Genomic DNA, 24,647 nt, shown 5'->3' on the forward strand with positions numbered 1-24,647 from the left:
CAGCACAGGTATGCCCTAGTGGGCTTATAAATGAAATATGCCATGACCATGCCAAGCAAGTGGGCTCCAAGACCCTTGGCCAACTCCCCAGCTTCCTGATTCTCACCACCTCCAGCAACACGCACAGACACACAAACACACGATTATCCAATGCTCACACACATTTCCGCATAAAAAGAGTTCCACCTGGCAGGCAGCCTGATGAACAGTTTCTTTGTTTCTTCCCTTACTCACCCAACACGTGGCTAATCGCTCTTCATATTTACATGCAGACATTGTTGTGACATTGTGTTTGAATTTGAATGAAGGTCCACAAGCTTCCATGGACAAGGCTTGCATGCCCATTCTTTCCTTTGTACAAAGTACCTTTCCACCATTTTTGTCATTTATTGTTCATTGTGCGTCATGTTTACATTGTGGGCTGTTTTCAACATTTGACATTCTTTGGAGGAGAGTATCGGCATTTGTTGTATGCACCTTCACTGGCAGCTTGTTTACAACAGCTCTGTTTTTAATGAGGAGAATATCGGCACCATAAGACTCTCGGCTGCTAGAAATCTTCAGTTGTTTGTTTACATGTGAGTGACGTGATGCACGCTGTAATCACAAGATTACAATTTCACTATATTGGACATCTGTGATTCTGGTGCTGTTGTGTTTTATCGTGCGTCTTCTTACGTTACTCTACATCAACTTTCATGAACCAGAAAGTAACCGTTTAACATAAAAACATGGTCCCCTATGATTTTTTTTTTCATTTTTGTTACGCAATATCTCACAAAGGAATTTTTCCAAAAAGCCCAAAATTAAAAATTTGGCACCTTCCATGAACAAGGAAGTGGCATGCTAACACAGATCACAATTAAACCATGACAGATTGTCTATTCAAAGTCACTGAATGCAAATCTTTACAAACAAGCGAATTGTGATTAAAACCATGAAGGTCGATTTAATAGATGTCCTTCTAATTGATGCTACAGCCAGAGGGCGGCTCCGACTTGCAAATGAAGACATGCTAGGAAACAAAACAAAGCATGGGATCATATCTGTCATTTTTGTCATTTCTAGCACCAGCGTCATTCTCTATAACTTGGGGGAATTACAGTTTTTTATTGCAGCACAGTTTTTATTGCAACATACATTTTGTGACACCCATGAATTAAAATAATTTCATCAAATGAGTGACAGTGAAAGCCCCCTGAATACAAGTCTTTGTCAACACATTTATTTCTGCTTTGCTTACAGCACAATTCAATCCATTTTGATAGATTACTTAACTAAAGAGACACTCATTGTTATTCTGATCAATATCAGTGTTGATTTTACTAAAATTGAATGTCACTTTTATAGCTGCATAGATAAAAGCAGCATATAATATACTGACATTGTGTTGGTCTTGTATGTGTTACAGATGCTTATCAGAAGCGTAAACACAAACACACAAGAGTGGGCGCTTTATCTTTATTTACCGAGACGGAGCTAATTATATTTTCCAATGAGCCCTTGACGAATGGCCGGACCAAAACTGTCACGTGTAAGTAATCACCCATGTTGGCACCATGCGAGTTTAAAGGGCACGCAAGCAGTCACATGCCAACCTTTTGATTTGCACGCAGCTTGTTTGACATGACGTGATGCATTCACCAGCTGCCTTTGACACACAATGCAAGTCGCTGGCTTGCTGCTGCAGTGGTGAGGTTAATCTGTTTACAAGAACCTTTGAGAGCCTGTGATTGAGTGTCCCCATTGCCAAGAATGCACCAGTTACAGGGCGCTGGCAGGGCAGGAACGCTTTCACAAATGACACACTTGTGAATCTGACAAAGATACATCATTGGACATTTATAATGACTACATTGACGCGACTTTTGGTAACATACCCAAAATGTTTTTGGCCTTGGAAGACTGCAACAATCAGCTATCTAACCTAGACTTAGAATCTTATATCAAGCCAAAAAGTCTTTTTAATCTTGTTTTGATAATAATATACTACGCAAGAGCATAATTTGTAATATTATTAATATTGTTTTAAGATTGTCTTTTATTTCTTACTTAGCTTGTAGATCCTAAAATTGGTTCATTTACATGCAAAATGCCACAAATGTTTGTGCTTTCACAGAGGTATCCCACAATCAGGCACTTCGATTACATCAGTCCAATTTGATGTAAAATTCCTGATGTAGTAGTGGCGAGTGGTGAATTCTTACACCTGTGGAGAATTCCCTTACACAAGAAGGTCACGCATTTTTCACAGCTCTGATAAAAGGACATATTAAGTACAAGCATGACAGCAAGTAGGGGAGTGACCATGAACACTCCTGCACCTACACTTTGTCTGAACTGAGACTATGGCTAAGCTTTATCTTCAGAGAATGAGTACAGAGCTCACATACACACACCCAAAATCTGAGGTTTAGGAGTCCTCCGTAACCACTAGCCTGCCCTTGACCTCTCTGTGCAGACAAAGGCCATGCAGCTGCGTCAGCACAGGAGCCTCCATGACCCAAACCAGACAGCTCCTCTCTCCACTAGATGCAAATGAGGCCGGTGGCTCCCCCCTAGCTTGTGTTCGGGTGGACGTCCAATGACAGCTCCATCTGTTTGTGGCGACGCGGGCAGGCGGGAGCAGGTAGGCGAGAAGAAAGAGGGGGAGAGGATGCGATGGGTCAGCCGTGACTTCGCTGGATGGCTCCACCTTACACGATTTATAGCCTCCATGAAGGCACAAACTTGAATCATCTTAGTTGTCATCCCTGCGTCGTATTTTTGCTCACAGGACAACTGGAGCCAATCCTGGTTGACGCATAGCGACAGATAAACACGCGTCCACATAGACAGTTTCTGGATGGGAATTGATTCCATGCTGTCGGCTCAGTTGTGTGAGCCACCATACTATCAGTAAAAGCAACAACGGTGAATTTTTTTTTTTCAACTATTAACAGCACTGGTTCAGTTGGACTTCAATTAGTCAGCTTTCGTGTGCATTTTGAGCCCACTGCACGGTTAACTAACTCTTCCTCTGCCTTCAGTCTTGATGCCAAGCGAAACCAAACTGCCTCACTTTAAGTTTGGTGGCGGTGCCAGGCGACAAAATTAAATGTTCATTCTCTGGTGGACGCACTTTCCAACAGTAAGGCTAAACTTATATGAACAACTGCTATTTGCGCAGCGCTCCAAAATCTGCAGCCTACTTTATTTTAGGAATAACAGATTTGTTGTCTGAAGCGCAACACTTGTGTACCAAAATGAGCAAAAGCTAGTCACCACTAAGAAATTAGCAAACAAGAACTTTTCCGCTCATTGGACTCGGGCAGATTATCTTCGTCTTCAGCCGGTTGTGTTCCGGTTGAGGTTGGAAAGCTCCTTGGGCTTCTGGCTTGGACGCCAGAGAACAAACACACCTCAAGCTGCAGTGAGTATGCTGGCTTCCTGCAGTGCGCTGGATATTCAAGCGTACAAGCTGCCAAGTGCGATTCTTTGCGGAGAATCGGTTGCCAGTTTTCCTCACCTACCTTGCCACTTCATCTTCTATGCACCTGCATCTTGGCAAAGATGCCGTGGGATGCGACTCATCTGAGCACAACTCTCTCCCACATATTTGATTAAAGCAAATGTTCCATTTAGCCGCTTCGGATTTTAGAACTTCCTGGCTTTGCTCATGCCCACCTGGGTTTGTTCTAACCTCCGGCATGGGGGAAAAGATAATTCTCATTTACTTGGGCTGTTTGATTTGGTTTGATCATATTTAGTTTGAATCAAAGTCAAGCATTCAACAGATTAAACTCAAGAAGTTGAAGCCAATACTATATAAAAACCAACGGTGCTGATTGTACCATTCACCGGTTAGTGTTTTACCTTAGTTCGAGGGTACTTCAGCCACAGATGGCTGATGCTGATAAAAACCAAAATCAAACCAAGTGGACACTAGTACAGTTTAGTTTTTCACATTGGCATGTTCTCCCTGCGCTTGTGTGGATTTACACCGGGAATACGGCAGGTAGGAGAACAGCAGTAGCATCTCTGCACCTGACAAGTGATCAGCCCATTAGTCTTGTGAGCCACTGGATAGGGCCAGGCCAGTGCGGGCGTACCTGTGCCAGCTCCAGGACAGAGGGCTTGTCTCTGGGAGATTAATGACCGCCGGGTGCTGCTGTGTGACTAGGCCAATTCTTGCCTGTGAAATACACCTCATCAGCTGGACTGGAGCTCTGATTTATTCCTGCCTGCATGCTTGCCCTCTGTGTCACCAGAGGTGTGTCTGTCTTGTTTAGTGTGCATGTGTTTGATTTAATTTGTCTCTGTCCTCTTCTTACCCCACAAAAACATGTATGGGTTTAAAAACAAGCAAATTGTGCCTCCATTTTAGAAGAAAGCGCACTGGCCGTCACATACAAGGGAATTCCAGTGGAACAACACAACCTAAGTACTCATCTCGGAGTCACCTCACCCCCAAATTGTCCGCTGTAACCATTTAGCACCCATTTAAATCAATGAGTGCCTCCAAAGATGGATGGCGTAGCTTGTCAGCCTGTTGTTGGCTGTTTGTCTTGGTTATAAAGGAACAAGAGGCCGGCGGTGCTAATGACCTTGAGGGTGGAAACAACATTTGCATTGGCACACTCAGTGGCAAACGACTCCACATAAGAGTAACACCGTGGCACATGGCCACCACAGTATGTGATGTGTGTCTGTGCATGTGTTTGTCTGTGTGCTAAATGTATCTGACCTCCACTCACGGCTGGCCTCTGCTGCCGTGGATAAATCACCAAGATGCGCGGCGGGCTAACCCTGCCGAGGAGATTCATGGCGCTGCCTTCATGACCTTCCCGTTCAGGTACACAGCTGTGCCGGCTTCGCCTGACATGTCCATTCATCCCTTCCGCCGACTACCACTCACCGCCAAAGCGCTACGTTACGACACGCTTCAGGTCTATACAAGGCATGCAATAAATGGTTTTCATGCTCATGTGCTGCACGCACAAACTCCGCATGCTGATTCTAAGAGCCTGAACACCACCCATTTGTTGCATTTTATCAAGTAGTTGAAAATGGAGCTCTAACAATGACACAACAACAAGAAAAAAATGGAACGAGGGAAATATTTCACTAGCACTTGGGCAACTAGGATAGAATATTCCATAAACCAAAAGAAATCCTACTCTCTGTGGAAGAGGACCTGCTGGATTTTCATACTTTGCTGCGTGTGTGCGTGCACGTACATGTGTGCATCAGTGAGACTAATGTGGCCGGACACCGTACGGCTCCCAAAGTGACTCTTGCTGTAACAGATCAATCAGGCCTGGCTGAGTAGACAAGCTCCCCACGCCTCCATTGTGATACCATTATCTCCCATTTAGCGAGAAAAAGTCACATTGATTCCTGCCGTTGTGTCACTGCACATTTGCTTCCATTTAGTGCGGCATTTTTCTCCATTTTCTGCAGAGGTCAAAGATAAAGACAACGTCTGAAGCTCACTCGTGCTGTTTTTGTACTCTACATGTTTTAGATGTCGTGCGTTCCTTAGACGTTGGACCTTCCTGGCATTTAGTTGTGGCTCCTACAGCCAGCATGAGAGGGAGTAGTCACCTGCACTGCATCCAACCATCAGCTTTAGTGGCCCACAAATTAAATTTAAATTTTTTTGGCAGTTAAAAGTCCATTTTAAGAAGAGTCAGTCTTTTTTTTTTTAATTGTTATGTGTTTTTAGTAAAGACAAATAGCATTGTATTATGTGAAAAACAATAAAAGAAATAAAGTGGTTTTCTGACGTGGACATATCTGTTATGGTCCTCAACCTACTAACTTAAGTACGTGGTACACAGTTAGATGCTGCAAATACAAAATTGATTAGAAACTATCTTTAGAAGGCCTCTCTTCCATTATTTCTCAACTGGGTTCCTCATTCATGGCTGAGTTGTTCATGTAAAACAAAAAAACGTTTAATACGCGTACTCACCAGGCTACTTTCCATATTCATTCTGCACAATTGTGTCAGCAAGCATCGGCTTCCGCCAACCCGCCACCATCACCACTGTTATCATTCCATTTCTACCTATGGTGCAAATAAAAGAAAATATGAAAAGGTCTTTCTCTTGCTTTTGGAGTGTTAAATGGGCAATGTCAATGTGAACAGAAATAGAGTGGAAAAACTAACCACAGTCTGGACCTTTTGTGCGAATGTTGCTATTGATTAGCAATTTTAAAACTCCTGGAGGGCTTTTATCTCAAGGCGTACAGCGCCTTTTGCACAGTCGAACTTGGATTACTGAACGATGAAAAACAATGCGTAACTGTAGTTGGCGTGCAATGGTGATGGAGGGCATGCGGTGCCACGGAAAGAGGCGAAGGTTATAATGTAAGAAGCGGAACAGCCAAAGACATGAGACAAAAAGACGGACTTTAAACTGCATTCAAAGCTGAAGAAACGCTTCTTCTTGCTAATTGTATCGTGCTCAGAGACAAGGGTATAATAAATTCAATATACCGGGAGGCCATCCTCAATTTACGAGGTTCACGACACATTTCGAGGTTACGTAATGTACACAATTAACTATTGCTGTATTTGCTATTTTTTTAAATTTGGCTTTTTGTTGTTTTTTTTAAACACACGTTTCAGATGAGAGTTGTCTGCTATTGACAAGTGACAAGTTTCATTTCAAAATATTTACCAATAAAATGCTAATTTCAACATACAGTAAGTATTCCCACCTACGGACCTCTGTCAAACGGAAATTCCCTCACCCGGAAAAAAAACGTATGCATTAAATTTTCTACTACTATTTTACATTAACGATCAATTCCTTACAACGGAAGTTCCGGTATCCGGAACCCGGAACTTTTAGCAAAGCCCGGAGTAGCGCCAACTCAAGCAGTCCCTACTCTATACTACGGAAAAACTTTGACCGCTCCGCCATCATCGGATCCAAAACGGCGACATGTTCTTTGGCATGCGTTTTACTGAAATTGCGAAAGATGTATTCATTTACATTTTCGTCTATAGATTATTGCATCCAAACGAAGAAGAACGGTAATGACCGTGGAAGAGAGAGTGAAATGCATCCGATTAAGCGAAGCTGGACACAAAGTAAAAAACATCCAGGAGTTCACTTGGAGTCGGAAAAAACTCAAATCTACGAAACTTTGAAAAACAATAATAACCAGACATCAGTGATGATCAACGGGACAGTTACTTGCAATTAGCAACAAAACTGTATGATACGCAAACATTTTCATACAGCAAAGAATGAAGCCAACACAACAACTCAAAATAGACTAATTTTTTCCTAAGTCTGAGAATAATCAACATTAAAATATAGTACAGTTTACTGTAGTTGAGTACACTACTGTACTGCATTGGTGTTACAGTATTTTTTCAACAGTATTTGGACCATATTTGTTATACTGTACTGTATTTTTGTTCATATACCTGTAGTGCAGATTTTGTTTAATAAAATGTTTTGGGAAAATATTTTTTTTGCATTATATTGCTTGTGTTGTTAACTTGTTACCCATGTATTTTGTTAACATACTTGCACATTCATACAGGACATGTACCGTAGTTGTTTCCCACACAAGGAAATTATGTTATAAGGACAGATTGGACAATGCAAATATGATTTCTTACTAGAGAATACTTACTGTATTTCCTGGCACTAAAATGTCACAAGATGGTGCCAAAGCAATACTTCTATACTTGACAAGGCTATGGCCAAAACAGTGAAACACAAACGTGTATTTGATAACGTCTGACAAAGTTAAGTTTTGCATCTTATCAGATTACAAGGGAAGTGGAAATAAAGAGACAGTAATAAACTGTCTCCATTTGGTGTTAGTCTGCATCTATTTTCCCCCCATTCTCCTTCATTAATTCACCAACTCTGATAAGTGAGCGACACAGTGAAGCAAAGGAAGGGCGCAGGGACGAAGCAGATGAGAAAGCGAGCGAGAGTCGCTACAGCAGGTAAAAAGGAGGTAAACAAGTTGGAATGCATTAATATTTAAATATTTCATTAGCTGCCGTCTCGCGAGGAGACTAAAGACGGTTCGAAGAGAAATCAGTCCTATCAATAACCAAAAAGAGTCTTCGGAGGTGCAGAATAACACGTGAATATTTAAATACATCTCTTAAGGCAAACCTGCAAAGGGCCAGTATCTATTCAAATATGCATACAGAACAAATGTAGTCTATACATCTTGAAGGTAAACAGTCGGGGGGAGGACTTAATTAGCAAACTGCAAGTTACGCTAATGAAAAAAGGTCTTAAGTTATTTATCCTGAGCAGGGCAACATTGTTTCTGTGATTGTTTGTTTTGACTTGTTCATGAATTGTATCGGCGATCACAAAAGTGACAAAACTAATCGAATAAGTGATGACATTCATTCATAATAGGTACATCCACACAATTTATATTAATACCTTCTATTGTAAGCGTATTTAAAACTATGATCTCGAAAAACACTTTCATATCATCAAGGAGTTGATTGGTTGACTCAAATGAATCAACAAAACGAGAAATGGCCGCTCCACTTTTGTAATTTTATGTTTTAAGGAATATAAATATATAGTGCTCCATAATGTAACTAAACACAAAAATGTTTGGCATTTTGCTTGAAGTCAATAACGTCCCTGTTTCAAAAGGATTCGGCCTTAATCTGTAATTTCCTGAAACAAGGTCTTGGAACATCACTTGGTAATCCGGAATTTATTGCACTAGCGCTCTGTGTTGCTTTGCTGAATTCAAATGGAGCTATATAACATTCTCCATGGCTGTGTGTCTGTGTACACAAGTTCCACACAGGCTTCCAAGACAATTGGATCCCGTTTTGTCCTTTGTAGAACACGGCGGAGCCTAAGTGGAATCAATGCCGAAAGGAGCGCTGCTTTGCATACACAGCACGGCCAACGGACATTATACAGTTTGAAAAGGGGAGCCTATAGTTTGCTCCTTGTATTGTTTTTGTGTGGTGGTTTTTAGTTAAATGATTGCATGTTTTCGATTCTGCAAAATGATAAATGATTGATTACGGTCATTAGAAAAAACACCGAGCTCTCCCGCACACCCAAGAATTCTTGGAAGTTCTTAGCAGAGGTAATTATGTCGCACATTCATTTTCCCTTTGCGGGCATTGGCGAGTCGCACGACAAAGTGATCTGGCATTAGTGCTAATATTTTGTCTTCGCTTCCTGCGCTCATAACATCCATTTGTTCTCATCTCCCTCACGCCATAGTTTGATTTGCTTGAGGTTTCCATTAACCACAAGGTGTTCAGAAGTTTTAGCGGGGCCAATAAACACGTTTGTGGCTTCTGTGAAGAAGGGACAGAAGACCACCAGCTCAAAATTAGCATCCTGGTCTTGTGATGGTCTTATTTATCCAACACTGATTCCAATTGTCTTCCATATATAAAATCCCATCAGAACGGTAAAAAAAATGAACAAAATGTATATATCATAAAGTAATTTAAAAAAAAGAGGTTTCATGATAATGGATTTTTCTGTGCCAGAAAAACAACAACAACAACAACGCTGCAACTTCAGTAACTATTGATCTGTGTCAGAACAAAAACCACAGGAGGAGCAACGAACAACAACTATTTTAGGGACTATTTGTGCAAAAATATGAACCAGAACTACCACTACTATAGGGACTATTGTGTCAGAACAAGAGCAGCAAAAACTACTACTACAACTACTAAAACTGATTCTTCAATTTATTCAGGAAATATTTACTGTAATTTTGCCAGATCAATAAAACCAAGAGTGACATTGACTATTACCACTAGAGCAAGAACAACATGACTTTGGCAAGTTGGGCATCATCGTTCACCACAATACTGGTACTGAAATAGTGGATGAGAGCATTTCTCACATTGCATTAAAACATTTAAAAACAATAACAACAACTAAATACTTGCTCATTGACTCTCCGACATTTGAATCCAGTAAACCCATGCTTAAAACACTCAGTTAATGAAGGAATCATCCTTTTTTTCATGAGCATTATTTAGTCACGAATCCTGTCTACAGATCCAAGCACCATGGCCAAGTGCTGGCATGAGTGGAGACGCAAGAGGGTTGTTCTCTGTACCTCTCTCCACTTTTTGGGGTGGCGATACGCTGCTATCGACTTAATGAGGACATGACTTTGAGCACGCACTTGAGCTTGAAACACTCTTTGGAGCATCAGAGGCGCATGCTTCTCGACTGAAAAATGGCGGATTAACTCCCACCGATTGGGAGTACTCCAGCATCTGGGGGCATAAGTGAAGCTTGTGAGTGTAAAGAAAATGATGAAATGATGGATGTGTGTCGCTAAAATAATAATAATTAAAAAAAACAAAAAAACTTGTGGCCCGTGGACTAGTGGTTCGGGACTACCATTTACCATTTACTGATCGAGTGGGTGATTATGTAATTGTTCTGCTTGCTCATTGAATTGCCTTGTGAATGAAATGTGCTATAAAACTGCCTTGGCTTACCTATACTTCACTGGCATGGAAAAGTAAACAAACACACATTTACTTGTTCTAAACAAATAACCATTTTCAGTCCAATTAAGTGAAATTGGATCATTTCCTACATCACACTTGATGATGGCACAGTGACTGTGAATTGCTGTAGTATTGCACATTTCCAAAGGCACATTTTCGGGGGTTGTTGTGTCAGACAAGCCTGAACGGACTCACTGTTTATGTACCCAACCAGAGGCACACGCAAGAGCCGAGTATAGAGTGGCTGCTCCCCGTCAAATCATTCCATCACCCTTGGAAAAAAAAAGTGTCACATCAGGTCGTGCACAAGCAACAGCGATAAGTGACAATAGGTACAAGAGATGGAATCTGCGTCTGTGCCGTCTCGCAAGGACAGGCATGGGAGATAGACATTTTTTTTTCTGCTGAGAGCTGCAGGCTGAGGCCAGAGAAAAAAAGGCGACCATAGCACTGCAGAACAAAATTTCCACTCATTGTGTACTTCTGTGACTAGTCACAAAGCCATTTTATCTGGCTTCTGTTAAGGTGCGCCAGATCAAACACTTTCTCAGGTCCCTCAGTATATGGCCCACATGCCGTAGGTTGCCCTCCCCAAGGTGTACAGCATCCATCGCACGCACACACTCGGCACCAGCCCCAGTGGGTCAAGCATGACAAGCAGTTGATCACTTTGAGGGGCTGCACGCCTCCAGCGAGTCACGCTGGGAACGTGAGATGAATTTAACCCCCTCCCCACTTTACTGTCATTGTGATTTGTCTCTCCCTGGTTGTCAGCCTCAGGTAAGACACGTGATTGATTTTTTTTTTTAATCATAACAAATAATAATAATTCCTCCAGGACTTATGCTCTTTCCAGACGGAATAATTACACAATCACCATGGTAACGCTGCACTTTGTCTCTCTCTCCCTGCCTGGGAGGTGCACCACTTCCCATAATGAAAAAAAAAAACCCTTTAATGTCCAGAGTCTTGGGAACGTGCATATGCACGCACATTGCTCCGCCCATCACCTCAATAGGACACACAGACACACACAGCACTTAATGAATTGTGTTCAAGCACTGGCCTTCTTTTCCCATAGGGTCAGTGTGCGCCTGCATGAAGGCATTAATCATTCTGAGGGACCGTGTGGAAGCAACTGATGGCATTTTGGACATGTGTGTGTGCGTGTATGAGTGTGTCTTCTTTAGCTTTCTATTCAACCACATGTTGTGTCTGCCCTCAGGCCTCCCTCACTACAGCAAGCTAGTAATTCTTTGCCACCCTGCTTTTTATGCTCCTTGTCACTTCCTTCATGCGTGTTGCCATGTGTATCGCTTATCTCCTAATAAATAGCCTGCACAAACGTCTCCTTTGTGAAATAAAAGATTAAAAAAAAGAAGACATATCAACTTCATTCCAGACAGAAATATTGAGACACACCTCTTAATTAGAGTAGTGAAGTTGCTACTGTCTATAGCTCAACATCACACAAGCAGATTTATTTTCAAAAGCAGACTTCTCAACTCGTGCAATGTCAACTTGCCTGCAAATGTTGACATTCAGCAGTAAACTTTTGGATAAAGTTGAAGTCTCAAACACAGCATGCCCTACTTATCATTAAAGGTCCTTTCATGAGAAAGTACTTTGACTTCTGTTGTGGATTCCAAAAGAGAGCCATCAAAACCACTGCAAGCTTTGTTTACTTTATCTCCTTGCGTGGAAGGCGGTGAGGACGACGCGACGGTGGGAGCGGACGCCTGGTAACTCAATTCCCTTTGAAGTCAATTAAAGAATGTCTATTCATCATTTTTATATTCTCTAATGAAATATTTAATTCCGCCAAGACTGAGATTAGATTAATTAAAACGGGGGGGGGGGGGGATTGGGGGACTTGTAAGAGAAATTCTCCTTTCTTCATCCCCTTTTAGTTTTGTGTGAGATTAAGTCTTTTTTTTTTTTTCTTTCTTACACTTAAGAGACACAGAGTTTTTTACAAGCAAAGTCCAAACTTATTATGTTGTTGATGCGGCTCCTTTGTGTCAATTATTGATGGTCTTTGAAAATAACCGCTAAAGTGCACGATCTAAAGGGTTGTAAATGCCCCCCAAAATTCAATTAGAGGTCATTTAGGGCATCCCATCATTCACCTTTTACGTTTCTGTGACCGCTCTATTGCTCATTATCCTAACGAGCCTTAAAAAACATCACTCATTACACTGAACTGGGAAGTGATTCTGAAGAAAATCACAGGGGTCTTTAAAATATTCATATCAAATAATGCCAGTGAACTAGCTTAAAAGCTACGCATGGGGAAAAGGCAGTCAGTTAAATGTGATTACATGGATGAGCATTTGCGTGCTACTAACAGTCATGCTTTTAATATGGTCATTATGATAGTAATAAAACACTAGGTCATTAATGTAAACTGGATTGTATGCTATGTATGGATAATTCATAAGTTAAGACCTCCCATTGGTATTATAAAAAAAACTATATAAACATTATGTTTAATAGCCAGTTGCAGTGTAACAATACATTATTTACACTTGTCTCCCCCCATTGGCCATGAAAGCAATAAACTAGACTACAATAAGAATATTTGTTCACGCAGTAGATGGTTTCCCTAACGGAAGTTGCACATGATATGAAGCATGCAAGTGATTAATGTACTATTTTACTTTTATTATACATTTGTATAGCTTCTTTAATAGATATTATACCAAGGAAATCCTCAATGAATTGCTGCAAGAATCTACACATTGATGAGCCATACTTCCATCGTTCCATTTTCCTGTCCCAAGGATACTGTATGTCAGTCATCTATGTGTACCATTACACTAGTGTAGAAAACATATGGATAGATTTATCATTTAACAATCATCACCGTCAAACGTTTACCAAAATTAATTAAAGTATTACCCACTTGGCATAAATTTATATCCAAAATACGGAGAAAAAAAAAAAAAAAAAAAAAACAGCATTGTTTCACATGTGAAGATTATTATTCCATTTCATCATATCAGATTGGACCTTCATCTAAGACATGGTCAACCGCCGATTTACAACATCCAAAAGGGACAAAATGACCCAATTTCCGATGACAGTACTACATTGGCTTAACGACTTGGTTAAGATCTTGCTTGGTGTGTGCATGGAAGCTACAATATCGACAGGTACCTCCCACACAATCACATCTAAATACATAACGGGAAACTGTGAGCGGGGCCTCATTTGATCATTACTTATCTCATACGCTAATTGCGGCAGTAACGAGACTCGGGAGAAGTGACTGCTGCTGCAATGGACGTGCGTCGGCCTGACAGCAGAGTTAATTAACAGCCTTCCACCGTGATTAGGATGGGATAAAACCTCCACACGTTGGGATGCACGAATGCATACTGGAGAACGTGAAGTGTTTGGATGAACGTCACATGGAATTAGCCTCTCGCACAGGTACACACAGAGTCATGGCCTCCGAGTGTGACTTATTGATACTGGCACATGAAACCGTGAGAGAGAGCAGTGCATGTAAATGACATGAGAGGGCTGGTCTGACACCTATTCCCTACACAGCTGCAAACTCTCTTAATGAACATTATTCCTGAGCCGGTACGATGGCACGATCCATCTTTCCTTTTGCTCTAATGTCATCAAGTGTGGGCAAGATTTGTCTAGGTCCTCCTAAATATGTCCCCGCCGTCATCTTGCTTGGCGATGCGTTCGTGCGGACACGTGCATCTTGCTGCCAGTTGAATGTGGTGCTGCCTCCACCAGGCTGCGCTGCACAACCCCCACCCCAACCCGCACAGACTCCCTCACCAGCTGTCCCGGTGTAACTCATTTAGAGGAATCCATTTGTTCAGAGAGCTTGTATGAATAAAAGGAGTCACTGACCATCATATCTATATGCCGCCTTCTTTGGCCTGGAGGGCTGTGAGATTGGAACCTGCGGACATGTTTGGCCCCATGGGGACATAGAAATAGAAAGGGTGGCAACACATCAAAATGCCATGTGTTCCACATGGAGCAAACGGCATGACTCTGTATGTAAAACACTAACTCTAGCCTTTTCCTAGGAAAAGGTATAACGGCCAAAAAGAGGCCCGAAGACAGACATTTCCAGGAAACAAAATCTGAATAAAGTCATCCAGGAAAAGCCATGATAGCCAGTCAGAAGCCTTAAGAAAGTCACTCTCAGCAGAAGACTCAAGAAAGTCACTCTAGGGAAAAAGGGAAACAGCCACCCAGAAGCTTGGAGAAACTCTTTCCTGGGAAATGTCAAGATAGCCAATCTGAAGTGTAAAGAAAGTATTTTGCAGGAAAAGGCATGACAACAAATCAGAGGCTTGTAGAAAATCATTCACAGGAAAGCCATGATAGCCCATCAGAAACCTGAAGATAGTCCTTCACAGGAAAAGGCAATTACGGTGGCAATTACAAGCCCCATGAAAGCCAGTCCCAGTAAGATAGCCAATCAGATATCTGAAAAATGTAATTCACAGAAAAGTGCCAGATGGTCAATCATACACCTACAGAAAGCTTATCCTTGGAAAAGTCATGGTAGCCAATCAGAAACAATAAAGTCACTCTCAGAAATAGACACCATAATCACTGCTTCAGAAATAATCAATTCGTTACACACATACAGTAATTAAATAGAGTATCTTACAGTATATGTTCTGTATGTGTATAGATATTTTTGTTGCTGTGATTACACTCCAAAGAAGTGTTTTCTTTCCAGTAAAATGAGCTTTTGCTTTTGTCCATATATCCAACACATGAATATACCTGCAACTGCCATGATTATGAGTCATTCTTGCATATGGTTCCTTTCACACTGATTTCTCATGATGGCAAATTGCATTGACACAATCTATCTTTGAAGTGCCCGATAATAGAACATTTTTATGATTCACCATATTGGGAACAGATGAAAGGCGACCATACTTATTTGAATTAAACTTAATCGTGTTATAATGTCATTTTAAACCACATGTATCTTAAAGACAAATGCGTGTTTGAATTTTATCCAGGTTTTTTTTTATAAAAAGCAGCACATAATGGTTTTTCAACTTGCAAAAAGTGGCAGAGTGGAATTTTGAAATCAGTCCATGGGCATTTATTATTCCGCTTTTCTCTAGCTTGCGTTTCAGTTTAGGTCACACCTTCAACCATGGTCTGACTTTCCCCATCAGCCAAGTTTAAGAATCACTGGTCATGCCGTCATTAGGTTGTCCATATTTCAGTCTTTAAATGCAGTGACAAAGATGACTCACAACAGCAGTTTGCAGGGTTTTCGGGGACAGCTATTGATTGGAAAAATCCATCCATCTATTTTCTACACCACTTGTCCTGATTAGGGCGAGAGTCAGGCTATCAGTGAATCACACGGCACATATAACCTTCAAAACTAAGGCCAATTTAGAGTCTTGAATTAACCAGATAGGCATGTTTTTGTAAACCGGATCTCCTGACTGTTATGCAAATGTGCTAACCCTTAAGGCCCTGATATACCAAAACGACGTTCACCAACAGTGACAAACGCTTACCCCCTGCGGCGTCCGGCCGACTGTCGGCACATCACGCTGGCAAAACACACAGCAACGACAGCCAGCGACGCTGACCATTAAAGTACCTTCTGCGCATGCATAAGATGTAATACCCTTCCATACCATCGGCGGCGGTAGTCACCATTTCCCATGGTTAGAAAACGCCAGCCGGAAAGATGTTGGCCGGGGGCTGATTATGACAACGTAAACAATGCATTCGGCTCTATTCTTCGCTCACAATGAACTCCCACGCGAAGTAAACCATCACGTTTTTGACACGGTATTGTGAAATACTTACATTGTCAACCCTCGCTCTTGTACTTGTAAGAAGATTAAGGCAGCGGAGGCGTGCTCACTGTTTTTCCGCCTTTGTCACTTCACCTTCGTGCTCCGCGCGCTGATTTGCGAGCTAACAGCCAATCAGAGTGACCAAATGTCACGACTGGCGATGCCGATTCAACATACGTAAACGCCCCCAAGACGCTTACAGAAAGGTTACGACACTACGACGGTGGCCACTACACCAATCAGACGGCGCTTAAAGACCCAACGACGCTTAACGACCTCCGACGTCGGTTTGGTGTATCAGGACCTTTACTCCCCTATACAGCCTGATGGGAAACAGTGATTATTTGGCAGAAATGCACCTTCTGAAAGTGTTGGATTTAACTGAAAAGACCAACAGAAAGGATAGAGCTATGAAATGATGATTACATCTCGAGTAAGAGACATGCAGGTGTTGAGAAAATGAGAAAGTTAGAAGACCAACAGTATGTATGTATTGCAGTGGCACAGTCTTTGTACCGGAACATATTCTGATTCCTCCCCTGTGTGAGTGGTTTGGTTTGGGATGCATAATGTAAATCGGAGCGGGGTGGTGTGTATGTGTAGAAATAAGAGCATGGTCCCATTTGAAAAGAGCGGCTTTAAGTGGCACGTCTGCTCATGCTTCCTTCCATTAGTACCCCCTGAGAGGCTTGGTGACAGCACTGTGCTCAAAAGAGGTTCGGGCAAGAAGAAGGCTGGTGGAAGGGGGAGAGGGATTTAAGTAGGGAATAGAGCGAGTTGCCCGACCTTAAAGCAAAGTGAAAAACTACTGATGAAAGCCAGTGGAGAGAGTGAAGGACGAAAGAGTGACTGAAGACTGAAGTTTGGGTGTTGGGTTTGTGTCGATAAGGACACTGAAAAAAAAGGTGGGAAGGAGCGGGAGATAAAAAGAAAAAGGGATGAAGGGGGAGGAGGGAACGATGTGAGTTTGGAGGAGAGCGAATGAGCGAGGGGGGAAGAGAGCTGGAAATTTCATGAGGGTGTCACTATGGAAAGCAACGATTTTTCTACCACCATCTGTGGAGGACAAATTCCTCAGGGGGCTGCTAGTGTGATGCAGAGCTTTTGTGTGCGTGTATTTGTGTGTGTGTGCCGCAGTGTGTATTTGGGTACAGGCCAAGGGATGTGTCTGTTTCAACATCGAATCCACTAGGGAATAAGAGACAAACTGTTAGCTAAACAGTCAGAAAAATGAAAGCTATGCACACAAACAAGGTTATTTTTCAGAAGTACTTTTTGGTCGGACAAATGGTTTGGAAACAAATCTTGTTCTATGTAAAAACAGATTGAAAGGCAAAGTACAAGGCAGCCGTTGAACCTTGAGCCATAAGGAATTCTTAGCCAATCAGAAGTGTGGAGACATTCTCAGGACAATGCGTGATAGATAATCAGAATCTTGAAGAATGTCTTACACAGGGAAAGGCATGATAGTTGATCAGAAGACTGAATAAAGTCATTACAAAGTTAAGTCAGATGCCTGAATGTCATTCTCAAGAAAAGTCACTACTGTATAGCTAATTAAAAGCTGAATGAAAGTGATTCGCAGTAAACGCCAAAATAGCCAAACAGAAGTCTGAAGAAATCATTAGTAGGAAAAGTCACGATTAGCCAACCATAAGTTAAAAAGTATTTCAGAGGAAAATGCACAAGAGCTGCTCAGAAGCCTGAAGAAAGACATTCCAAAAAAAGGCACAAAAGCCAGTCAGTGGCAGGAAGAAAGTAATTTCCAGGTAAAGGCTGTAGCCAACCAAAAGCTTGAAGAAATCAGTCTTAAGAGAAGGCAAAAGACATAATCCAAGGTCTGATAAAAGCAATTCCAAAGAAAATGCATAATAGCCAATGGGAAGTTTAAGTGAAGAATTAGAAGCCTGAGCGAGATTCCAAGAAAAGCCGCTAGCCAATCAAAAGCCTGAAGAAAGTAATTCCAGGGAAAAGACAGGATAACTACTATGAACGAATACACACTAAGAAAGACGATCTTCTGCTTCTTTCGTAAAACAAGTTTGCTAAACTTTATTGCATATCCATGTGACTTCCCTTATGGTCATCAGCCATCACAAATAGTGTACTTTTCCTTTCAGGCCGCATTGCAGGAACTCGCGTAGCCCAAGGCTAAATGCGCTTCTTTCGTTGTTAATTGGCATGCTGCAACAATAGATTACCGAACATGACAGTGTCTTTTTCAGAAAAATCTATCTGCTGTGACTTCTATGGCACTATTACAGCAAGGTCAGAGAACACAGAGGCAAGCCAATCAATACCATATTGAATGCGCTAGTGGACTGGGTCTGAAGCAGAAGGACAGAGAAGGAAAGAGGGTGAGAAGAAGGGACAAAAACGCAAAAGAGAGCAAAGGGGAGGAAAAGACACTAAAAAATGGATTGGAAAGAGAGCTCTGCTTCGAGCAAGTGGTTAGCATGTCTGCCTCATAGACGAGAGGTTCTGGGTTTGAATCTCAGTTCTCCCTGTGTGGGAAGACAAAATTGTCAAAATACTCATTTGCAATTGCCCTTTATTAGACAGCAAATCAAAATCGCCTAAAAAAATTGCCACTAAAATTCCAACAATCTCATAACGACAAAGTGATTTCAACTGCAGTGGTGGTCACAAACTGAAAGTGGCCATGAGAACAGATGACCGAACAGTATCACTGCTTCAACATATCTTTGAATGCACTGTATACATATGGAAGTGTCACAGATACTAAATAAATGAAGAGGGAATCACGCAACATCACATACTCAATCCAACATATAAGGGTTTGCTACAGCTCCACCCACTCCGATTTAGCTGATGATATTTTCCGACGGGACCTCTCAAGTTGAGTCCCTTATAGAACAAGCACGCACACGGACCACCACTTCCCCATCCCTCCAAAGTGCATTCCACACCATTCCCGGCAGAGCTGACTGTATGATTCATGGCCATTTCTTTCTCTTTCCCTCCCTCGCCATGCATTCAGATGCTGGAGGAGGGATGACTGCCTGTTGCCCGCAACCACCTGTTCCCCTTCTAGGAAGCCATCAAAAGAAAGGAAACATCTTAAGGAGAGAGTATAAGTGGTGAGAGAATGAAAAATGGAAGATGGTAATAAATTACTAAGCAGAGGTTGGAGAATGATGGAGGGGGAAAACCTTTCCTGAAAAGTTTTTCCAGGCTGCTTGGAAAGATAAATATTAGCAGGACTGTGTGTGAGGCAGCAGCATGACATGTTTACTCTCATTAACTACACCAATATTGTCACACAGATTTTGGGGATTTGACCAGTTCCCTGAGGCAGCCAGAAAAAAAAGAAAGTAAATCATCTATCCATTCATTCTCGATAGCACGCGTCCTCATTAGGGTCACGGGTGAGCTGGAGCCCATCCCAGCTGACTTGACATTCAAATCGTGACATTCGCCAGTCGTTTCAGTCTGAGAAATGGCACGTAACAGCTCTAATTATTAATTGAGAGTGCACTCGATTGGGATTAGAGCCATCCATTTTCTATAGGGCTTGTTCTCATGAAGATAGCGGGTGAACTGGAGTTTATCCCAGCAGCAAATGTCCGCTGTTCACGTCAGGGTTTGGTCCCCAACACTCACTACTGGCAACGATTGACTGTAGTTCATTGTAACCTTAAAACACCATGCAAGTATGCAGGGACTGTCATTAACTAATGATCCCCTGTTGTCAGACTCGCGTCCAACAAATGTTGAGTTTGCATTTAGCATCCACCGGTTCTAAGGCCCATGTACTTAGATGAGCTACTGTTTAGTGGGCACAGAGTGAAGAGACAAACTGAACAGAAAATAAGAGAATTGCCCTAACCCTTTGAAACAACATCATAACTGTTCTCTGAAAATCTTAATGCTAACACACAAAATGAAACACACTGTTGATATTGTTGTTAAAGCCTTTAAACGACTAGTATTTGAACATAAATGGTGCAGTAACCGACCTTTAGATAGACAATTTGACATTACTCAAAGGCATATCGTCGCTGTCATGTGAAAAAACAATTATCTCCATTTTTTTCATTTTCTTATTTTTACATGAATCATGTTTCCGCGTTATAGACATTGCATTAAAGTGAAAATTAAAAATGTTTCCAAAATTGGAGATAAGTCTTTTTTCACAGAACAGCGACGATATACAGCCATGGGGGAAAAAAATGAGACCGCCCTTGTTTCTTCAGTTTCCTGTTCACATCAGTTCTGACATATACAGCTATGGGAATGTATTGGCAAAAAAGTGCTTTTAGACATTCCGTATTTTCATTTGTCAGTTAGTCACTTGATACTCACCAGACATTAAAAGTAATTCAACAAAACATGGCTGTCGCATATTTTTTTCCCACAGCTGTATACTTTATCCTCCGTGAGAAATGACGAATATTACTTTAGCTCACTGAGTCAGTTCTGAAACTCTTCTTCGTGTGCATGCAAACTTGATAACGATGATGACAGTTTGGCCTTGAAATTGATTTCTTCTACAATTTTGTCAACTACACTTGGTATCTTCATGGAATTTTTGATCTTCGAATCACAAAACAGCCATTGTCGCCTTCAAGTCACACTACATCAACTTGGATGGACGGGAGTCGCTGTTATGATTCCACCTTGGTCCCATTTGCATGCGGCTCACCTCCAGCCGTGCCTTTGTCACATCCATGCCATCCCTCCATCCCTACACGCGCACACACACGCAACCTACAGCAGCAGTGGACCAATGTTGAATATGTAAATTGACATCTGCTCCAGTACCCAATCTCCAGCCCTCACCATGTGTCTGATATGCTAATGCAGCCAACATGGTTCCTTCTCTCCACCTCCCTCCTTTGCCTCTCTTCATCTCAGACGAGCCTGCCAAGCGTGAGCAGACGAGGCTGAGGAGATGAGGGGCAGCGAAGGAGAGAGCGAGAGAGAGAGAGAAAGGCAGAAAGAGAGGGGCTTCAAACAAAAGCTGATAATGATGTTGTTATGGATGGATGTTACACACGCAAACAGACACGTGAGCGAGCGCGAGGGAGCCACGCTTATTAGAGGGAACACTGGCGGGGTATCAAGGGAGAGAGAGGCAGGGTGGCGTAGAGCGTGTGGGAGGAAGGACAAAGCCTCAACTCCTCTGGCACCATCAAGCCGTGTGCCTCTCACCTTCACTTCACTCTGTAAACTCGTCCTGCGTAATGAGCCCGGACTCCTTGCACTCACTTATTGCACTGCAGCATGGATTCAGCCTGTGCGCTGCTTTCGCGCAAAAACTCCATCCATCCATTAATTTTCTGCAGTGCTTGTCCTCATTAGGGTGGCGGGTGACTTGGAGTTTATCCCAGTCCACAGGTACACCCTGATATTTGGGCCCTAGTAATTCTCAGGGTACAAAAATGAATACTTGAATGGACCCACATGGACAATTCAGTCTTCCATTCACCAAGTATCCTGACAAACAAACACAGGCACTGTCAGCCAGACGAGCTAAAAATGAAATCACCATGCTGCCAATAAGCTCTACAATAAATGAAAAATCAATTACATCTATAAAATAATTTGACCAAGTAGATGCTGACATATATAGAATGCGGCTGATAGCTTCAAGGCTAACAACAAGCTAACTTTCCCCTTTCTGAAATGTGTCAGTCTCCTTGATAAAATACTTCCACACCCGGGGACATCGATGACAGTTTTGTAAAGCGACAAGAATCGTGATGCACGTTGTATCATACATCTTCCATAACTAACAAACTTCTTGTGAGCACAGCTGTTGTATGTGCATTAATAGACATAACATTGGAATAGCCAACGCTAGTAAAGGTAACCGATATTATCACCCACACATCTTATTTTCATACTATTGGACTTAAATGAAGGAAGTATGAAGACTGCATTGCCTTGTTAATTACCTACAAGCAATTAAGTTAACATAAAGTCAACTAGTAAACTAGTTGATTAATCGGTTCAACACTGATTGTCTATTTGCGCCTTACGATTTGCTGGCATCCAAGCCATTGTATATCCCGCTTGTTGCACCCAGTCGGCTGGGATAGACTCCAGCTAATTCTAATGAAGACAAACAATATAGAAATTGGACAAATGGCTGAAATTGTTTTGATATGAGAAGAACTTGAAAGTCAACCAGCATCTGACAGCAGAATGCACTCCATTACTGTATTATGCTTTTGAGAAAGCTGGCGGCTCATTGCATGGAGCAACATTCACCATCCAAATTCCTGGTGAGTGGCTTTTGATCCATAAAGGATGAAATGGGACGACACCTTTACCCAGATATCCCTGCTCGCCAGTGCACACAGCTGTGGCCGCTTTGACTGACTTCTGAGTGAATACATGCATGCCAAAACACGCTGGCATGTTTAAGACTCGGTGTGCCCTCATCTGAATGCTGAGACTGTCAACCTCCAAAACTGAGCAGAAACCTTGATGCTAATGTACAAGTTGCAATATAAAAATAATCTTTACAATAGGAAATACAGTCAAGGGTTGACTGTAATTCTTCATGTATGCAAAGTGTACCCAATGTAGAGGCCAGTGAGTGTGCATCAGGTTGAAATCCACATTTGTAGAATAAATATGCTTTGGTTCGCGCATTTTCCGATTCCCTTTGAACTAGAACTGCAGTTTCAAGGTTGGAAAACGAAACGATGGGGAAACTTCACCGACTCCAAGCTTTGAAGCAACCAAACGTGGTGAGACACATTGACGGTTAAATGCAGAAAAACCCCAGAGCATCAGCACTTTTTGTGGAGGGGAATAGGTACATTGATTTTAAATGCCCTTATGCCAGAAGCCATATTGGAGTGGGAGGAAATGGGAAAGTACGCAGTAGCTCTCACCAGCTTATGCAGGGGTACCTAATGAAGTGCCCAGCAAGTGGAAGCATTTTACACACTGTGGAATGTTTTTAGAATTCCTGTCATAGTACAGCATCCACAACCTCCTGGTCGAACTTGACTCCACAGCCACTTCTTGCGTTGTGATATACAGGATGAACTTAAAATCACAAGGTTTGTTTGTGTGGGTGTGAAAGTAGCAGCAATATCACCTAAAATAAATCATACACACACACACTGCAGAAGACTCATTGTAATTCTTCATCTACGCTGTAGATAAAATATACTCCACAACACCGCTATGTAAAATAATGTATGCAAGTGCACTTGCCCTATATGTCTTATTATGACAGCATAGTAATAATCAATGGCAGCCTAGCAGCAGTTTGGATTTAAAGGATTAACACAGCTTTAAGATGGAAATATTACAGGACTTTTGTCAAAAAACTGAGTTTTACTGTTCTATTTTTACAATCTAGTAGCTGTTCTGCAGGCAAAATGACTGCATAATGGCTGAAAATGTGCATGGAGTTTCCTCAACTTATCAAAATATTCAGTTGTGTGCTGAGTGAGTCATTTTGTGCAGAGGAAAAGAATAGATGCCAGTGAGTATTGTTATAGAGAGATGACGTCACCATATTAAAGTACAACCTTTTTTATAGTAGTTCACAGGACACTCTGATACAACACAAAATAAGACTTTACACAGAGACTGTGATGTACTGCAGTTTTGGTTAGCAACAGTCGGTAAGTAGTTGGCTATAGTGTTGTTTTACCAATATGGACTTTATTCAAGGAAGCAGACGAAAAAAGGGTCACCCTGTGCAGATAAGAGACATTTTGCATAAGAATACAAATGAAATAGTTATAAATGTGACTTGGAGAGTCTGCTCTGAAATGTAGTTTATCAAACCTGACCTGAAATAGAACAGTGGCTGTCGTCTAGCTATCATTAATTCAGGTTAATTTAGCCTTTGGCAGCCGAAACATTCCCATCCGCGAACATGAATTATTGGCTTTGAATATGTGAGATTGTATCACGGGAGGGGGGAGGCTGCTGCAAGATGGACTTGAAACTTTAAGCACAGCTCAATATTTGAACAGGCCATTCCAGGAAGCCGTATTGACCTCCATCACTTGTGTTTCACTTAAGCGCGCGCCGAATATCGAGCCCACTGAAACAACACCAGTCAGTCCCACGGACTGAAGTGCTGTATAAAAAATGAAAGGCTCAAGTGGAGCCAAAGAAGGTTTGATGATGATAAAATTAAATGTTTATGTCGCAGGTTTCCCTTGAGTAAAACCCATAGCACTCGTTCAGTCTATATTAACATTTACTCTATTATTGCACATAATTCAGAACTAATATTCTGAACATATATTTTGTTTTATATGTTTTGATAGTAAGTTGAGTACTTCTAATTCAATTTTAAAAAAAGTCTGTTCAAATGTCAGGTTTTTGTGAAAAAC

General features: G+C 41.7%; 1 long non-coding RNA gene across 29 annotated transcripts in view; it reads right to left on the reverse strand.

Moving 5' to 3' along the window:
• LOC147132192 (uncharacterized) overlaps positions 1-24,647 on the reverse strand; it is a 133,604-nt gene that overhangs the window by 67,772 nt on the left and 41,185 nt on the right. For 25 of the 29 annotated variants that reach the window (XR_015082151.1, XR_015082137.1, XR_015082131.1 and 22 more), the window contains one exon: positions 5,957-6,052. The exons of the other annotated variants lie outside the window; for them this stretch is intronic. This is a non-coding gene — a long non-coding RNA (uncharacterized LOC147132192). The remainder of the gene's footprint in view (positions 1-5,956; positions 6,053-24,647) is intronic. 29 annotated transcript variants of the gene reach the window in all.

This window comes from Filicampus tigris, chromosome 18 (genome assembly GCF_054856515.1).
Source record: "Filicampus tigris isolate MCC_2025a chromosome 18, RoL_Ftig_1.0, whole genome shotgun sequence".
Lineage (NCBI taxonomy): Eukaryota > Metazoa > Chordata > Actinopteri > Syngnathiformes > Syngnathidae > Filicampus > Filicampus tigris.